This window comes from Triticum aestivum, chromosome 3A (genome assembly GCF_018294505.1).
Source record: "Triticum aestivum cultivar Chinese Spring chromosome 3A, IWGSC CS RefSeq v2.1, whole genome shotgun sequence".
Taxonomy (NCBI): Eukaryota; Viridiplantae; Streptophyta; class Magnoliopsida; order Poales; family Poaceae; genus Triticum; species Triticum aestivum.
In genome coordinates this window covers 129,871,553-129,890,917 of record NC_057800.1, presented here as the reverse complement: position 1 = coordinate 129,890,917, position 19,365 = coordinate 129,871,553, and positions in this window count along the sequence as shown.

Here is a 19,365-nt window from a genome sequence, read left to right as displayed (position 1 = left end):
CACCCTTAACTAGTCTCTGTTCATTCTGCAACTCCCGTTTCGAGTTACTACTCTTAGCAACTGAACTAGTATCAAATACTGAGGGGTTGCTATAAACACTAGTAAAGTACACATCAATAACATGTATATCAAATATACCTATGTTCACTTTGCCATCCTTCTTATCCGCCAATTACTTGGGGTAGTTCCGCTTCCAGTGACCAGTCCCTTTGCAGTAGAAGCACTCAGTTTCAGGCTTAGGTCCAGACTTGGGTTTTTCACTTGAGCAGCAACTTGCTTGCCGTTCTTCTTGAAGTTCCCCTTTCTTCCCTTTGTCCCTTTACTTGAAACTAGTGGTTTTGTTTACCATCAACACTTGATGCTTTTCTTGATTTCTACCTTCGTTGATTTCAGCATCACGAAGAGCTTGGAATCGTTTCCGTTATCCCTTGCATATTATAGTTCATCACGAAGTTCTACTAACTTGGTGATGGTGACTAGAGAATTCTGTCAATCACTATTTTATCTGGAAGATTAACTCCCACTTGATTCAAGCGATTGTAGTACCCAGACAATCTGAGCACATGCTCACTGCTTGAGCTATTCTCCTCCATCTTTTAGCTATAGAACTTGTTGGAGACTTCATATCTCTCAACTCGGGTATTTGCTTGAAATATTAACTTCAACTCCTGGAACATCTCATATGGTCCATGACGTTCAAAACGTCTTTGAAGTCCCGATTCTAAGCCGTTTAAGCATGGTGCACTAAACTATCAAGTAGTCATCATATTGAGCTAGCCAAATGTTCATAACATCTGCATCTGCTCCTGCAATAGGTTTGTCACCTAGCGGTGCATCAAAGACATAATTCTTCTGTGCAGCAATGAGGATAAACCTCAGATCACGGATCCAATCCGCATCATTGCTACTAACATCTTTCAACTTAGTTTTCTCTAGGAACATATCAAAAATAAAACAGGGGAGCTAAACGCGAGCTATTGATCTACAACATAGATATGCTAATACTACCAGGACTAAGTTCATGATAAATTAAAGTTCAATTAATCATATTACTTAAGAACTCCCACTTAGATAGACATCCCTCTAATCCTCTAAGTGATCACGTGATCCAATCAACTAAACCATGTCCGATCATCACGTGAGATGGAGTAGTTTCAATGGTGAACATCACTATGTTGATCATATCTACTATATGATTCACGCTCGACCTTTCGGTCTCCGTGTTCCGAGGCCATATCTGTTATATGCTAGGCTCGTCAAGTTTAACCTGAGTATTCCGCGTGTGCAACTGTTTTGCACCCGTTGTATTTGAACGTAGAGCCTATCACACCCGATCATCACGTGGTGTCTCAGCACGAAGAACTTTCGCAACGGTGCATACTCAGGGAGAACACTTATACTTTGATAATTTTAGTGAGGGATCATCTTATAATGCTACCGTCAATCAAAGCAAGATAAGATGCATAAAAGATAAACATCACATGCAATCAATATAAGTGATATGATATGGCCATCATCATCTTGTACTTGTGATCTCCATCTTCGAAGTACCGTCATGATCACCATCGTCACCGGCGTGACACCTTGATCTCCATCGTAGCATCGTTGTCGTCTCGCCAATCTTATGCTTCCACGACTATCGCTACCGCTTAGTGATAAAGTAAAGCATTACAGCGCGATTGCATTGCATACAATAAAGCGACAACCATATGGCTCCTGCCAGTTGCCGATAACTCGGTTACAAAACATGATCATCTCATACAATAAAATTTAGCATCATGTCTTGACCATATCACATCACAACATGCCCTGCAAAAACAAGTTAGACGTCCTCTACTTTGTTGTTGCAAGTTTTACGTGGCTGCTACGGGCTTAGCAAGAACCGTTCTTACCTACGCATCAAAACCACAACGATAGTTTGTCAAGTTGGTGCTGTTTTAACCGTCGCAAGGACCGGGCGTAGCCACACTCGGTTCAACTAAAGTTGGAGAAACTGACACCCGCCAGCCACCTGTGTGCAAAGCACGTCGGTAGAACCAGTCTCGCGTAAGCGTACGCGTAATGTCGGTCCGGGCCGCTTCATCTAACAATACCGCCGAACCAAAGTATGACATCCTGGTAAGCAGTATGACTTATATCGCCCACAACTCACTTGTGTTCTACTCGTGCATAACATCAACGCATAAAACCTAGGCTCGGATGCCACTGTTGGGGAACGTAGTAATTTCAAAATTTTCCTACGCACATGCAAGATCATGGTGATGCATAGCAACGAGAGGGAGAGTGTGGTCTACGTACCCTCGTAGACCGGAAGCGGAAGCGTTAGCACAACGCGGTTGATGTAGTCGTACGTCTTCACGACCCGACCGATCAAGCACCGAAACTACGGCACCTCCGAGTTCTAGCAGATGTTCAGCTCGATGACGATTCCCGGACTCCGATCTAGCAGAATGTCGGGGAAGAGTTCCGTCAGCACGACGACGTGGTGACGATCTTGATGTTATACCGTCGCAGGGCTTCGCCTAAGCACCGCTACAATATTATCGAGGATTATGGTGGAGGAGGGCACCGCACACGGTTAATAGATCTCAAGGATCAATTGTTGTGTCTTTGGGATGCCCCCCTACACCCGTATATAAAGGAGCAAGGGAGGAGGAGGCCGGCCCTAGGAGGGGGCGCGCCAAGTGTGGAGTCCTACTAGGACTCCCTAGTCCTAGTAGGATTTCACCTCCCATATGGAATAGGAAAAGAGGAAGGGAAAAGGAGAAGGAAGGAAGGGGGCACCCCCCCCTTCCCTAGTCCAATTCGGACCAGACCAAGGGGAGGGGTGCAGCCACCATTGAGGCCCTTTTCCTTCTTTCCCGTATGGCCCAATAAGGCCCTATACGTATTCCCGTAACTCTCAGGTACTCCGAAAAATACCCGAATCACTCGGAATCTTTCCGATGTCCGAATATAGTCATCCAATATATCGATCTTTACGTCTCGACCATTTCGAGACTCCTCGTCATGTCCCCGGTCTCATCCGGGACTCCGAACTCCTTCGGTATATCAAAACTCATAAACTCATAATATAACTGTCATCGAAACCTTAAGCGTCCGGACCCTACGGGTTCGAGAACAATGTAGACATGACCGAGACACGTCTCCGGTCAATAACCAATAGCGGAACCTGGATGCTCATATTGGCTCCCACATATTCTACAAAGATCTTTATCGGTCAGACCGCATAACAACATATGTTGTTCCCTTTGTCATCGGTATGATACTTGCCCGAGATTCGATCGTCGGTATCTCAATACCTAGTTCAATCTCGTTACCGGCAAGTCTCTTTACTCGTTCCGTAATACATTATCCTGCAACTAACTCATTAGTTGCAATGCTTGCAAGGCTTAAGTGATGTGCATTACCGAGAGGGCCCAGAGATACCTCTCCGACAATCGGAGTGACAAATCCTAATCTCGAAATACGCCAACCCAACAAGTACCTTCGGAGACACCTGTAGAGCACCTTTATAATCACCCAGTTACGTTGTGACGTTTGGTGGCACACAAAGTGTTCCTCCGGTAAACGGGAGTTGCATAATCTCATAGTCATAGGAACATGTATAAGTCATGAAGAAAGCAATAGCAACAAACTAAACGATCAATGCTATGCTAACGGAATGGGTCAAGTCAATCACATCATTCTCCTAATGATGTGATCCCGGTAATCAAATGACAACTCATGTCTATGGTTAGGAAACATAACCATCTTTGATCAACGAGCTAGTCAAGTAGAGGCATACTAGTGACACTCTGTTTGTCTATGTATTCACACATGTATTATGTTTCCGGTTAATACAATTCTAGCATGAATAATAAACATTTATCATGATATAAGGAAATAAATAATAGCTTTATTATTGCCTCTAGGGCATATTTCCTTCACTAGCAATGGTGGAAGAGTGAGAGTGCGTATAATCCATGGACTCAACATTAGTCAGAAAGAACTCACATACTTATTGCAAAAATCTATTAGTTATTGAAAGGAAGTACTACACGCATGCTCCTAGGGGGATAGAATGGTAGGAAAAGACCATCGCTCGTCCCCGACCGCCACTCATAAGGAAGACAATCAATAAATAAATCATGCTCCGACTTCATAACATAATGGTTCACCATACGTGCATGCTACGGGAATCACAAACTTTAACACAAGTATTTCTCAAATTCACAATTAATCACTAGAATGACTCTAATATCACCATCTTTATATCTCAAAACAATCATAAGGATTCAAACTTCTCATAGTATTCAATGCACTTTATATGAAAGTTTTTATTATATCCCTCTTGGATGTCTATCATATTAGGACTAAATTTATAACCAAAGAAAATTACCATGTTGTTTAAAGACTCGCAAAATAATATAAGTGAAGCATGAGAGTTCAACAATTTCTACAAAATAAAACCACCGTCGTGCTCTAAAAAGATATAAGTGAAGCACTACAGACAAATTGCCTAGATCAAAAGATATAAGTGAAGCACATAGAGTATTCTAATAAATCACGATTCATGCGTGTCCCTCTCAAAAGGTGTGTACAGCAAGGATGATTGCACAAACTAAAAAGCAAAGACTCAAATCATACAAGACACTCCAAGCAAAACACATATCATGTGGTGAATAAAAATATAGCCGCAAGTAAAGTTACCGATAGACGAAGACGAAAGAGGCGATGCCCCGAGCTTAGGATCTTGCCACTCCTTATTCGGTAGTCCATCAAATCCTTATCCAAAACTTGAAAACTTCACAACACAAAACTCAACAGAAAATCTCATAAGCTTTGTTAATATAAGAAAATAAATCGCCACTTTTGGTACTGTTGTAAACTCATTATTTATTTATATTGGTGTAATATATATTGTATTCCAACTTTTCCATGGTTCATACCCCCCGATACTACCCATGGAATTATCAAAATAAGCAAACAACACATAGAAAATAGAATCTGTCAGAAACAGAACAGTCTGTAGCAATCTGGATAGTTAGAATATTTCTGTAACTCCAAAAATTGTGAAAATTTAGGAAAACCTAAGAAATTTGTTTATTAATCTTCTGTAAAAAGAGACAGTATTTTATCATGCTTCTGTTAAAAACGAGAATTGTTTTCCTGAGCGCAAAAGTTTCTGTTATTCAGCAAGATCAAATCAACTATCACAGTAAGCCATCCCAAAGGTCTTACTTGGCACAAACACTAATTAAACACAAAAACCACATCTAACCAAAGGCTAGATGAATTATGTATTCAAACACATAAAATAAACATATTGGGTTGTCTCCCAACAAGCGCTTTTCCTTAAAGCCTTTTAGCGAGGCATTGATAATTTTAATGATGCTCACACGAAAGATAGCAATTGAAACACGAAGAGAGCATCATAAAACATGTGACAAACAAGTTTAAGTCTAACATGCTTCCTATGCATAGGGATTTTATAAGCAAACAAATTATCAAGACAAGCAAAAACCACCGTATGCAAGGAACAAGAAATAAACAATAGCAATCTCAACATAACGAGAGGTAAATTTGTAGCATGAAAATTTCTACAACCATATTTTCCTCTCTCATAATAATTACATGTAGGATCATAATCAAATTCAATAATATATATATATCACATAAAATTTCCTATTCATGATCCACATGCATGCAAAGTTTACACTCTTCTGAAATAGTGGGATTATCATAAAATAAAGTCGTGGCCTCTCCGAACCCACTTTTATCAAAAACTTCATAAGATTGAACATTATCCAAATATGTGGGATCTAAAGTTGACACTCTTCCAAACCCACTTTCAGTATTATTGCAAACATTATTATCAATCTCATATTCATCATGGGGTTTAAATAAATTTTCAAGATTGTAAGAAGAATCACCCCAATCATGATCATTGCAACAAGTAGTGGACATAGCAAAACTAGCATCCCCAAGCTTAGGGTTTTGCATATCATTAACACAATTGTCATTAATAGAATTTATACGAATATCATTGCAATCATGATTTTCATTCAAGAAGCTATCATGAATCACATCATAAATTTCTTCTTTCAACACTTCATCACAGTTTTCAGATTCACGAATTTCAAGAAAAATCTCATAAAGATAATCTAGTGCACTAAACTCACTAGCAATTGGTTCATCATAATTGGATCTTTTAAAAAGGTTAGCAAGAGGATGAGGAATCATAACAATAGATTTTTAGCAAGCGAAGTTGCAAGCAAATAGAAGGCACATGGTAACACGAGCAAACAGAAGGATGAACGGAAGAAGGGCAAAGAAAAAGGGAATTATTTTTTAAAATCGTTTTAGAAGTGGCAGAGAGGAAAATGAGAGGCGAATGGTGAATAATGCAATGCAAGAGATGAGAGTTTACGATGGGTACTTGGTATGTCTTGACTTGTCCTAGATATCCTCGGCAACGACACCAGAAATTCTTCCTGCTACTTCTTGAGCTTGTGTTGGTTTTTCCCTTGAAGAGGAAAGGGTGATGCAGCAAACTAGAGATAAGTATTTCCCTTAGTTTGAGAACCAAGGTATCAATCCAGTAGGAGACAACGCACAAATCACCGAATACCTGCACAAACAATCAAACAACTTGCACCCAGCACGATAAAGGGGTTGTCAATCCCTTCACGGTTACTTGCAAAAGTGAGATCTACTAGAGATAGATAGACGATAAAGTAAATATTTTTGGTGTTTTTAGTTTATAGATCGGAAAGTAAAAGATTGCAAAATAGTAGATCGGAAAGTAAAAAATTACAAAATAGTACATCGGAAACTTATATGATGGAAAATAGATCCGGGGGCCGTAGGTTTCACTAGAGGCTTCTCTCATGGTAGTAAATAATTCGGTGGGTGAACAAATTACTGTCGAGCAATTGATAGAAAAGCGCAAAGTTATGACGATATCTAAGGCAATGATCATGAATATAGGCATCACGTCCGTTTCAAGTAGACCAAAACGATTATGCATCTACTACTATTACTCCACACATCGACTGACTCCTGCCTGCATCTAGAGTATTAAGTTCATGAAGAACAGAGTAACGCATTAAGTAAGATGACATAATGTAGAGGAATTAACTCAAGCAATATGATGAAAACCCCATCTTTCTATCCTCGATGGCAACAATACAATATGTGCCTTGCTGCCCCTACTGTCACTCGGAAAGGACATCGCAAGATTGAACCCAAAGCTAAGCACTTCTCCCATTGCAGGAAAAAACTGTCTAGTTGGCCAAACCAAGCCGATAGTTCGAAGAGAATTACAAAGATATCAAATCATGCATAAAAGAATTCAGAGGAGATTCAAATAATATGCATAGATAAGCTGATCATAAATCCACAATTCATCGGATATCGGCAAACACACCGCAAAAAAGTATTACATTGAATAGATCTCCAAGAACATCAAGGAGAACATGGTATTGAGAACCAAAGAGAGAGAGAAGAATCCATCTAGCTACTAGCTATGGACCCGTAGGTCTGAGGTAAACTGCTCACGCTTCATTGGAAGGGCAATAGAGTTGATGTAGAACCCCTCCGTGATCGAATCCCCCTCCGGCAGGGTGCCGGAAAAGGTCCCTAGATGGGATCTCATGGGTACAAAATGTTGCCACGATGGAAAAGTGTTTTCGTGGATGCCTCTGGTGGTTTGGGGATATATGGGGATATATATAGGCGAAAGAATTAGGTCAGGAGGTGCACAAGGGGCCCACAAAGGTGGGGGGCGCGCCCTCCATCCTTGTGGCCCCTCGTGGCTCCTCCAACTTCATCTCCAAGTCTCCTGGTTGTCTTCTGGTCCAAGAAAAATCATCGCGAAGGTTTTATTCTGTTTGGACTCCATTGGTATTCCTTTTCTGTGAAACTCAAAAATAGGGAAAACAGGAACTGGCACTAGGCTCTAGGTTAATAGGTTAGTCCCAAAAATAATATAAAATAGCATATTAATGCATATAAAACTTCCAAAATAGATAATATAATAGCATGGAACAATCAAAAATTATAGATACATTGGAGACGTATCACATCCTTGTTGGACACACCTATTTGAGAGAGCCATAATGATGCTATGATTTGTTAGAATTGCTCTATGTGCTTCACTTAAATTTTTGAGCTATGGAATTGCTCTAGTACTTCACTTATATCTTTTTGAGCATGGTGGTGGTTTAAGTTTTTGAAGAAATACTCTCATGCTTCACTTAGATTAATTTGAGAGGTAGAATTTTTTTTGAAAAAATATCCTCTCATGCTTCACTTATACTATTTTGAGAGATGAAAATTTTGACGAACTATTTATACTCTTATGCTTCACTTAAACTTGTTTGAGAGCTTGTTGGTAGCAATGGTAATATATGGAATTAGTTCCAAAGTGATAGATATTCAAGGGCGGACATAATAAAAACTTACATTAAGATCATTGGATATTATAAACTTGATTCCTTGTAATAGTTTTGTGATATGGAGATAGTAATAAGTGAGTCATGTTGGTGAGTAATTATGCTTAGTAATAATATTGGTGTTAAGGTTTGTGATTCCCTATGCAAGCACGAAAGTCAATACTTATGCAATGAAGTTATATCCTATTTGTGGTGCATTATTCAGTGTTAGCTATGTGTAATGCTCATTTATTATAGTTTTTTGTTTTTTGGTTGGTTGCTTCTATATCTATTTGGTAGCCTTTCCTTGTACTAAGCAGGAATACTGCTTGTGCATCCAAACTCGTTAAACCAAGTTGTGCCAAATGAGTCCACCATACCTACCTATATGCGGTATTTCCATGCCGTTCTAAGTAAATTTATATGTGCCAACTCTAATTTTCAAAATGAATTTCCTTTTTGTGTGCCCATACTGCTCATGAAGTGGCAGGGGGTGGCCGATATTTTCCATGCTAGGTAGGTTATCAAGATGAGTGTTTATTCACTTGTCATTGCACGAGAGTGTGACAGGTAATAGGGATGCCCATTCTCGAAATGATTTTTTTATTTATGTTGCCAATAATAAATTCTTTGGAAATTGTTCTTATGGAACGCACCCATGGATACGGCTACCCATGGATTGTGAAAGAATGATGGAAAAATGAATGAACTTTATTTTATGTTTGGGAACCGCCTATGATTTACCTAGCATGGAAGATATTGGGAGTTCTCGATCATTTTTGTTGACAGGAAAAGCATGCCTCTCAAAACAATTTTATCTCTCAATTTAACCATTGAGCTTTGGCACCTCTACAAATCTCTGCTTCCCTCTGCGAAGGGCCTATCTTTTTTACTTTTATGAAATTTTTATTTTTATTGAGTCTCCATCTTCTCTTATAAAGCACCAACTAGGGAACACTATTATCATACGTGTGCATTGGGCATAGCTAATATTTGAGTGTGTTTCATGAATGGATCAATGATTGAGCATAATGGGCTAGGGATAGCTTTATTTAGTGTTGATATTTTGAAAGACATGGTTGCTTGTTGATATGATTGAGTATTGATGTCCTCATGTCAATTATAGACTATTGCTTTGAATCATCTAAAGTCCAAATGTCCATGCTACAAAACAAAAGAATATGTGATGAACATATTAGGCAGCATTCCACATAAAGATTCTGTTTTTATCATTTACCTACTCGAGGACGAGCAGGAATTTAGCTTGGGGATGCTGATACGTCTCCAACGTATCTATAATTTTTGATTGTTCCATGTTGTTATAGTATCAATATTGGATATTTTATATTCATTTACTAGCAACTTTATATCATTTTCTGGGACTAACCTATTGACATAGTGCCCAGGGCTAGTTTCTGTTTTTTGCTTGTTTTTTTACTTTGCATAATATCAATACCAAATGAAGTCCAAATGCAATGAAACTTTTTGGAGAATTTTTTATGGACAGAAGACACCCAGGGAGCCAAACGAGCACATGGGAGGAGGCCCGTGGGGCCCACTAGGCACCAGGGCGTGCCAGGGAGCCCAGACGCGCTTGGTGGGTAGTGGAGCCCATGGGAAGCTTCCTGACCTACCTCCACCTCTATAAATACTCTAAATCCCAAAAACCCTAGGGGAGTCGATGAAACACTTTTCCAGCCGCCACAAGTTCCAGAACCACGAGATCCAATCTAGAGGCCTTTTCTGGCACTCTGCTAGAGGGGGAAACAATCACGGAGGGGTTCTTCATCATCATTGTTGCCCCTCCGATGATGCGTGAGTAGTTTACCACAGACCTACGGGTTCGTAGCTAGTAGCTAGTGGCTTCTTCTCTCTTTTTGATCTTCAATACAATGTTCTCCTCGATGTTCTTGGAGATCCACTTTATTTAACTCCTTTTTATGGTGTGTTTGTAGGGATCCAATGAATTGTGGGTTTATGATCAATTCTATCCATGAATATTATTTGAGTCTTTGTTGAACTCTTATATGCATGATTGTTATAGCCTTGTATTTATTCTCCGAAATTTTGCTTTGGTTTGGCCAACTAGATTAATTTTTCTTGCCATGGGAAGAGGTATTTCGTGATGGGTTCGATCTTGAGGTGCTCAATCTCAGTGATAGAAAGAGACATGACACACATGTATAGTTGCTATTAAGGGTAACAAGATGGGGTTTATTCATACGTGAGTTTATCTTGTGTACATCATGTCATCTTTCTTATTGCATTACTCCATTTTTCCACGAACTTAATACACTAGATGCATGCTGGACAACAGTCGATGTGTGGAGTAATAGTAGTAGATGCAGAATCATTTCGGTCTACTAATCTTGGATGTGATGCCTATATACATGATCATTGCCTTGGATATCATCATGATTATTGGCTTTTCTATCAATTGCCCAATAGTAATTTGTTTACCCGTCGTATGATATTTTCTTAAGAGAAGCCTCTAGTGAAAACTATGGCCCCGGGTCTATTTCCTATCATATTAAATCAAAAAATACCTTGTTGTACATTTTATTTATTTATTTGATTTTGTGTTTTAGTTAGATCAATTTATCAAATCTCAAACAATTTAATCTATCTCAATACCGAGGAGGGATTGACAACCCATCTTACGCGTTGGCTTGAAAGTATTTGTTGTTTGTGTGCATGTGTTGTTTACATAGTGTTGCGTGGTTCTCCTACTGGATTGATAACCTTGGTTTCATAACTAAGGAAATACTTACCTTTGTTGTGCTGCATCATCCTCTCCTCTTCGTGGCATTAACAATGCATATGCAAGCAATCAGCGTGTGATAGAGCACTTACTGGAGGAGCGTTGTGGCCGTCCTCGAAGCCGAGGTCCTCCTCCTCCTTGGGAATCTTGTCCTTGGCTAGATTCATGAGCTTTGTACACATAGTGGCCAAGGTGGAGCGGAAGAAGGTTGTGAGGGGCCCATGTCCTCGGGCTTTTGCACCCACGTCGGGGTGGCCCGGAGCTGGAGCAGGAGCATACGACAGTTGAGCATGATGTTAATGGCATTGGCGAGCTGGAAGTTCTTCGTGGTGGACCACCATTTGATCCTCTTAATCATGGTATCCACCTCTGTTGGGTTCCCCCAGACAATGCCCTTCTCCTTCCAAGACTTGAGCTTCTCCGGGGACCCAGCCGAGAAGGCCGGACCGCGGCCTGGCCAGGGGCGAGCGGTTCAGTGATGTAGAAACATTCCTGCTGCCACTCCTTCACCATTTTGATGAAGGTGCCCTTGAGCCATTCGGCCCCCTGATTCTTGTTGATCATGGCCCCTCTACACTCTGCGAGATCGGAGCCGCTGGACTTTGGCTTGATCCCGAAGAGCTTCAGCCATAGGCCGAAATGCAGCTCATAGCGGAGCAAGGCCTCGCAAACCGTGATGAAGGAGGCGAGGTGGAGAATGGAGTTTGGGGCCATGTGGTGGAAGTCGAGCCCATAGTAGAACATCACCCCACACACAAAGGGGTGTAGCAGGAACCCTAACCCTCAAACGAGGTGGGGGACAAAGACTACTCGCTCCATAGCATTGGGAGCGGGCACTTGCTGGCCAGCGGCTGGAGCATGGTTGGCTGTGTCGGCGGTCAGATACCCCACGCCGCGCAGCTCCAGGATGGTACCATATGTCATGATGGAACCCCCTAGTGCCCCTTGAGGGGGTCGACCATGGCTAGTGAGAGGAGGATGGGCTCGCTATGGGAAAAAGGAGTGCAGGATCGGATCTGGGTGCTGGAGCTAGACGAAGCAGTAGATGGGGAGAATGGGAGTGTGGTAGGTTGTGCTGCCCTCTCTTTTGCTCTCATAGGCTGTTGAAAGCCCAAGAGTCCCCTTGTTGCACTGATCAAAATGCCACTCCCACCAAAGATGTCGTTGAGCATATGGGGGGAACCAAATCTTGATGATATCCCTGAGAAAATGGGCACGATGTCCACCTCGATGGGACGTGCCAGTAAAAAGGTCGCCTCGGGCCGTGATTTAAGGGAAGCAGTAACTGCTCGACCTATCGCAGGGTGAACCATTTCGATAAAGTTGTTAGATTGGGTGGAACCATTCACACCAAGATGCTTGGCCTTCAAGGTTAAGTCATTCGATCTCTTCGGGCAGGGGCTACAGGTTCAGTTGAGCTTCGGCTGGCGTCGCTCCTTTAAAGGAGGGGACCGAAAATTACAAGAAGGAACTCATCTATCGAGCCTAGGACTCTAGATCCGAGGTTGCTATCGTCAGAAGGGTCGTCTGCAACTTCTTGAGCTTGCGTTGGTTTTTCCCTTGAAGAGGAAAGGGTGATGCAGCAAAGTAGAGATAAGTATTTCCCTATGTTTGAGAATCAAGGTATCAATCCAGTAGGAGAAGAACGCACAAATCACTAATACCCACACAAACAATCAAACACTTGCACCCAATGCAATAATGGGGTTGGCAATCCCTTCATGGTCACTTGCAAAGGTGAGATCGGATAGAGATAGATAAATAAAACTAAACAAAAGATAAACTACTTTTGAGTTTTTTGTTGTATAGATCTGAAAGTAAAGATTGCAAAATAGTAGATCAGAAACTAATATGATGGAAAATATACCCGCGGGCCATATGTTTCACTAGAGGCTTCTCTCTTGAAGGCAAATAATACGATGGGTGAACAAATTAATGTCGAGCAATTGATAGAAAAGCGCAAAGTTATGACGATATCCAAGGCAATGATTATGTAATATAGGCATCACGTCCGTATCAAGTAGACTGACTCCTGCCTGCATCTATTACTATTACTCCACACATCGACCGACTCCTGCCTACATCTAGAGTATTAAGTTCATGAAGAACAGAGTAAGGCTTTAAGTAAGATGACATGATGTAGAGGAATAAACTCAAGAAATATGATGTAAACCCCCATCTTTTTATCCTCGATGGCAACAATACAATACGTGCCTCGCTGCCCCTACTGTCACTGGGAGAGGACACCGCAAGATTGAACCCAAAGCTAAGCACTTCTCCCATTGCAAGAAAAACCAATCTAGTTGGCCAAACTAAACCGATAGTTCAAAGAGAATTACAAAGAAATCAAATCATGCATATAAGAATTCAGAGAAGATTCAAATAATATTCATAGATAAGCTAATCATAAATCCACAATTCATCGGATCTCGACGAACACACCTCAAAAGAATATTACATCGGATAAATCTTGAAGAACATCAAGGAGAACATGGTATTGAGAATCAAAGAGAGAGAAGAAGCCATCTAGCTACTAGCTATGGACCCGTAGGTCTGAGGTAAACTACTCACGCTTCATCGAAAGGGCAATAGGGTTGATGTAGATGCCCTTCGTGATCAAATTCCCCCTCCGTCGGGATGTCGGAAAAGGCCTCGAGATGGGATCTCACGGGAACAGAAGGTTACGGAGGTGGAAAAGTGTATTCGTGGATGCTTCTGGTGGTTTGGGAATATATGTGAATATAAAGGAGGCAGAGCTAGGTTAGGGGTCACTGAGGGGCCCACAAGGTAGGGGTGCGCCCTCCACCCTTGTGGCCACCACGTGGCTCTTATGACTTGATCTCCAAGTCTCCTGGGTGTCTTCTGGTCCAAGAAAAATCGTCGCGAAGGTTTTATTCCGTTTGGTATTCCTTTTTCATGAAGCTAAAAAACAAGGAAAAACAGAAACTAGCGCTGGGCTCTAGGTTATAGGTTAGTCCCAAAAATAATATAAAATAGCATATTAATGAATATAAAACATCCAAAACAGATAATATAATAACATAGAACAATAAAAAATTATAGATACGTTGGAGACGTATCACCGTCCTCGGCATAGAAGACCAGTTCGGGGGCTACTAACGGTGTCCTGGATTATGAGATCCTAACCTAGTCAGCCCATTCTCCTTGGGTTGGGCCAATGGGACCTCATTCATGGTCAAGATGGACTCCGGAGGCCGTACGCAGGAGGCGTAATTAAGACTACCTCCACCAAAGACTTGACGTATACTCCAAGGTCTCAGCCGCCTTGCTCCTAGATACCAACCTTGTAACCCTATATACCCTCCCTGGCGTATATATAAGCCATAGGGTTTAGCCTGTAGTGAGAACATCAATGAAAAATCATTCACCTAGCCCTAGAGTTAGACCACACATCACGATCTCGAGGTATATCAACTCTGTACTTGATACATCTTCATCAATATAAACAAGAGCATGATGTAGGGTTTTACCTCCATCAAGAGGGCCCGAACCTGGGTAAACATCCTCTCCTTCGTTCCTGTTACCCTCGACCCGAGGTCCACAGCTAGGGACCCCCTACCCTGAGGTCTGCCGTTTTTGACACCGACAAGCAAGACCAGAGGTACGGCACTAGTGCTACACCGGCAATGAGCAGGAGAATAGTGCATTGAGGGAGACGTGTGCCCAAAGAGGTATGGCGGAGGCGACGACCCTGTGACCATGGTGTGGGTGTCGAAGATTGTGTGATGCAAGGCATGGGGTGTTAATGGTATAGATGGGCGGAGAGTAGCACTCCATGTACATACCTCCATTCCACACGAAGTGGAGCCTAGTGCGGCTGACGGAGAGGCGGACAGTGGCAGTGGCATGGGGTTGACGTTGGTGGAGAACATGAAAGGGAGCACGGTGATAACCGGCAACGGATGACACATTTGAGGGTGGTGCATCGGCGCATCCAAACGATCAATGTTGAGCATCAAGGAGATGTGGGCCAACTCCACCGACTCTGGCCACACACACGATATTGAGAACATGGATGGTGCAGGGACGCCAAGCACAGCAATGGAGTAAGTAGGGCTACGATGGAGCCTTTTATAGGCATGCACAACGATAGAGTTGTTTCGACGTCATCGGAGCCTTCCAGAGAATATAGAAATCACGTAAAAACTGTCGCAACAACCGAGCACATGCACGATTGAATCAAATGAAGACGTGTGGACAAAAGAGAGAAACACAAAACCCAAGAGCGCCACACATACACATAAATAGTGCACAAAACAGACTGTTAGTCAACAAAAACCAGTAACAAACCATCATGTAAAACCATAAACAAACCAAAGATAAAAAGAGATAGCATCGGTCTGTGAGATCCAAGGTTATCGAACTAATAGGAGAACCACAAAGATATCAAGTCCACAGTACTTGCACACACAAGAGCAAATACTTGCACCCAACGCGGGCAAGAGGGTTTTCAATCTCCTTGTGCTTGTTAATTGCAAGGATCAAATCTGGTAATAGGTGATAGATAAATTGCAAGGTAAAGTAAAATAAATAAAATTGCAGCAAGGTATTTTTGGTTTTGTAATATATTAAAATAGACCCGGGGGGCATTGTTTTCACTAGAGGCTTCTCTCTCATAAAAATAGCATACGGTGGCTAGACAAATTACTGTTGGGCAACTGATAGAAAAAGCGCATGGTTATGACGTTATTCATGGAAATGATCATGTATATGGGCATTACGTTCGTGACAAGTAGAACGACTCCTGCCTGCATCTACTACTGCCGGCGTTCTGGGAACCGGGGTACCCAGACTTGCCTGCCTGCGGCCCACGGCGTGGCTCGATCGGCGGCCCGGTACGGCCCATCTTCAGCACCAACAACACAAGACCCTAGCGAGGGGCCAAGCCTCGCGAGGCGGACAATGCCAAGACCTCCGGAAGGAGTGGCCTCCTTAGGTTGGCTCCTGAGGAGCAGAGATTTCCATGCGAGCCCTGACCTCGTGAGGTTCAGATGATGCAAGCCATGACGACCAAGGCCAGGCGGGCACCAACGGGCGCAGTACAACAGATTTCCTCTTTGGTGCTAAAGAGGCAAGCGCGGGCACGGAGTCCGAGGAATCAACCAAAGGTTTCCATTTCCATGCTACAAGACCAAGACCACCAAGACGGCGGGACAGAGGTCATCGTCGAGCCCACCACGACGTCACAACCAGAAGCTTTGCAGCCGCAGACTACCTTTCGTCAGGATAAGATGTACAAGTTGTCTTCCTTTGAATTTGGCCGTTGTGGGATCCCTTCCCGCCTTCATTTTGGGAAGAGGACCAAGGCCACTATAAGTATAGCCTAGCCACCACCATAAAGAGGGGATTTGGACCATCCACACCCTCACACGCACAAGAACACACCTCCTGAGGTTGTTCTTCCACTGTACTAGTTCATCCTCAGCCCACCTCGAGGCTAATCCGCCACAAAGCAGGAGTAGGGTATTACACCGCAAGGTGGCCCGGACCTGAGTAAACTGCCTTGTCCCGTTCTTCCTCAGTTCATCGAGCTAGGCCGTGAGATCGACGAGTTGGCAGACTAGGGAGGTTGAGTTCTTCGCACGCATCCCAAAGTTCGAATCTATCTTGGGTCTGCGGAGCCTCGAATCCGACAACTACTATTACTCCACCAATCGACCGCTATCCAGCATGCATCTGTAGTATTAAGTTCATGACAAACAGAGTAACGCTTTAAGCAAGATGACATAATGTAGACAGAATAAAACCAAGCAATATGATTAAACCTCGTCGTTTTACCCTTAGTAGCAACAATACAATATGTGCCTCGCTACCCCTTCTGTCATGAGGTGAGGACACCACAAGATTGAACCTACAACAAAGCACCTCTCCCACTGAAATTAAATCAATCTAGTTGGCCAAACCAAACAGATAGATCAGAGAGAAATACAAAGCTATAATAATCATGGAAGATAAAGTTCAGAAAAGACTCAGTTACTTTCAGTAAATAATCTAATCAGAAACCCACAATTCATCAGATCCGAACAAAAACACCACGAAAAAAGATTACATCACATAGAACTCCGAGGAGAACATTGTATTGAAGACCAAAGAGAGAGAAGAAGTCATCCAACTAATCACTATGGACCCGTATGTCTATGGTAAACTACTCGCACATCATCGGAGGTGTGGCATGGTTGATGTAGAGGCCCTCCGTGATTGATTCCCCCTCCGACAGAGTACTGGAAAAGGCATCCAGATGGGATCACGGAAGAACAGAAGCGTGCTGTGGTGAAAAGTCGAATTAGGTCAAAAGGAGTTACATGGGCCCACAAGCTCTGGTGGAGCCCCCCTGGGGGCGCGCCTGTGAGCTTGTGGCTTTCTCCTACATCTTCTGGCCTCCTCCCAAAGCTTCTAGGGTCCCTTCTAGTCCAGAAAAAATCACTATAAAGTTTCATCATGTTTGGACTTCCTTTGGTATTTTTTTTCTGCGAAACAAAATAATAGGCAAGAACATGAAGTGACACTGGGCACTGAGTTAATTGGTTAGTTCCCAAAAATAATATAAAATTACATATAAAGTATCTAAGATTGATAATATAATAGCATGAAAGAATCAAAATTATAGATACGTTGGAGACGTATCAGGGACTTCTTAAATTTTCTTCATCCCAAGTTTGAGAACGAGTTGTGCTTTACGGTAGTGTGAACCTACCAAATCTCGAGTAAGCAACTTCTGCAATTGTGAGTGAAAAAATACGACTGGAACTTGAGGCAAGTAGTTCAACTGAACATGATACTTCAAAAAAAAAAGGTCGACATTTCTTTGCATAGAGGGTGGGAACTAACAGAGAGCTATAATAACCCCTTAGAAAAGAAAGTATTTTTAGTGTGACCAGCCGGGACACTTAAAGGTAGCTTGTCCACAACTGATTGGAGGAGGCCATGGTAGAGACCAGGAATGGCATGGTCGAAGTCGTGGTCGATTTTCTGATGTACGTGGTGGTGGGTGTAGAAGAGATGTGTGTCCATCAAGAAGGGGAACCGCTTGTACTGTTGTTGAGATGACCGGGGATGAATTAGAGAAGTGTAATCAACTCCTTTGCTGGTCTACGAGCTCAACTCGTTTCCTATGAACTACCTTGGAATCACTTATTCACCTACTAAGCATAATGTCGCAGACTTTGTTCTGGTGGTGAAGAAAAGGCAGTGATTACGCGACGGTTGAAATGAAGCGGCTGCCATCAAAGCACGCCGCAAAAAATGTAGGCAGGGAAAACCACTTGAAAAAAGGAATATATCTAGAGAGGCGATGCGACAAAACCCACAGAAAGAGGAAAAACAATATGAATGTCGTAGCAAAGCAGCAACTCATATCAAATAGCAGGGACAAAAACAAAGCGAAACCTACGGAAACATGTGACAAGGACGAAGCCAAACAAATATGAGCGTTAAGAAAAGACCCTGCATATGCATGAGCCTGCATATGCATGTTCAGCTCTTTTTGTGTAAACCTCAGCTGACATGAGGAATGAACGGCACATCAACCGTCGCCGAGGAGAAACAAAGCAAAAGCACCGAGAAAAGTCAAAGAATCGTAGCAACGAAGAGAGAACATGTAGGAGGCAAGGGCAAGAGAATAAGAATCCCCCCACTCCACAACCAATTTATAGAAAAACGCAATTGACATAAAGAAAAGATCAAAATGGCACAAAACATCACGAATCGGCACGCCAACTAGCCTCGGCAGCACACACGACGACTTGGGTCCGTTGCTCACACCCATAGCCGGCTCGCGCCAACAATGTTGTGCACACGCGTACCCGGGTCAGGCGAATGAAATAGGCCGTCACCACCGAGGGAGAAACAGCACGGCACGGGGCAAATGACACTGAAATCCAGGCCCCGCGTGCTAACCGACGCCGCGGGTGAGGCGCGAGACGCGTCTGCCGCAAGCCAACCAACCCGGCAAAGGGCATCCAGCGCGCGAGCCAGAGCACACGGGCGTGACGCAAGACCCTCCTGAAGCGAGCGAACCAGCCCGGTGGGGTGCAAGCATTGCACCTGGCCGGCTTAGGCGAGCGAAACAACCGGGTGCACGCGCGGGCCCGGCTCGCGCGAGAGAAGCACCACATCAGGGGAGAGTGATGCCGACATGCAGGCCAGGCCTACTCTTCCCGCGGGAGC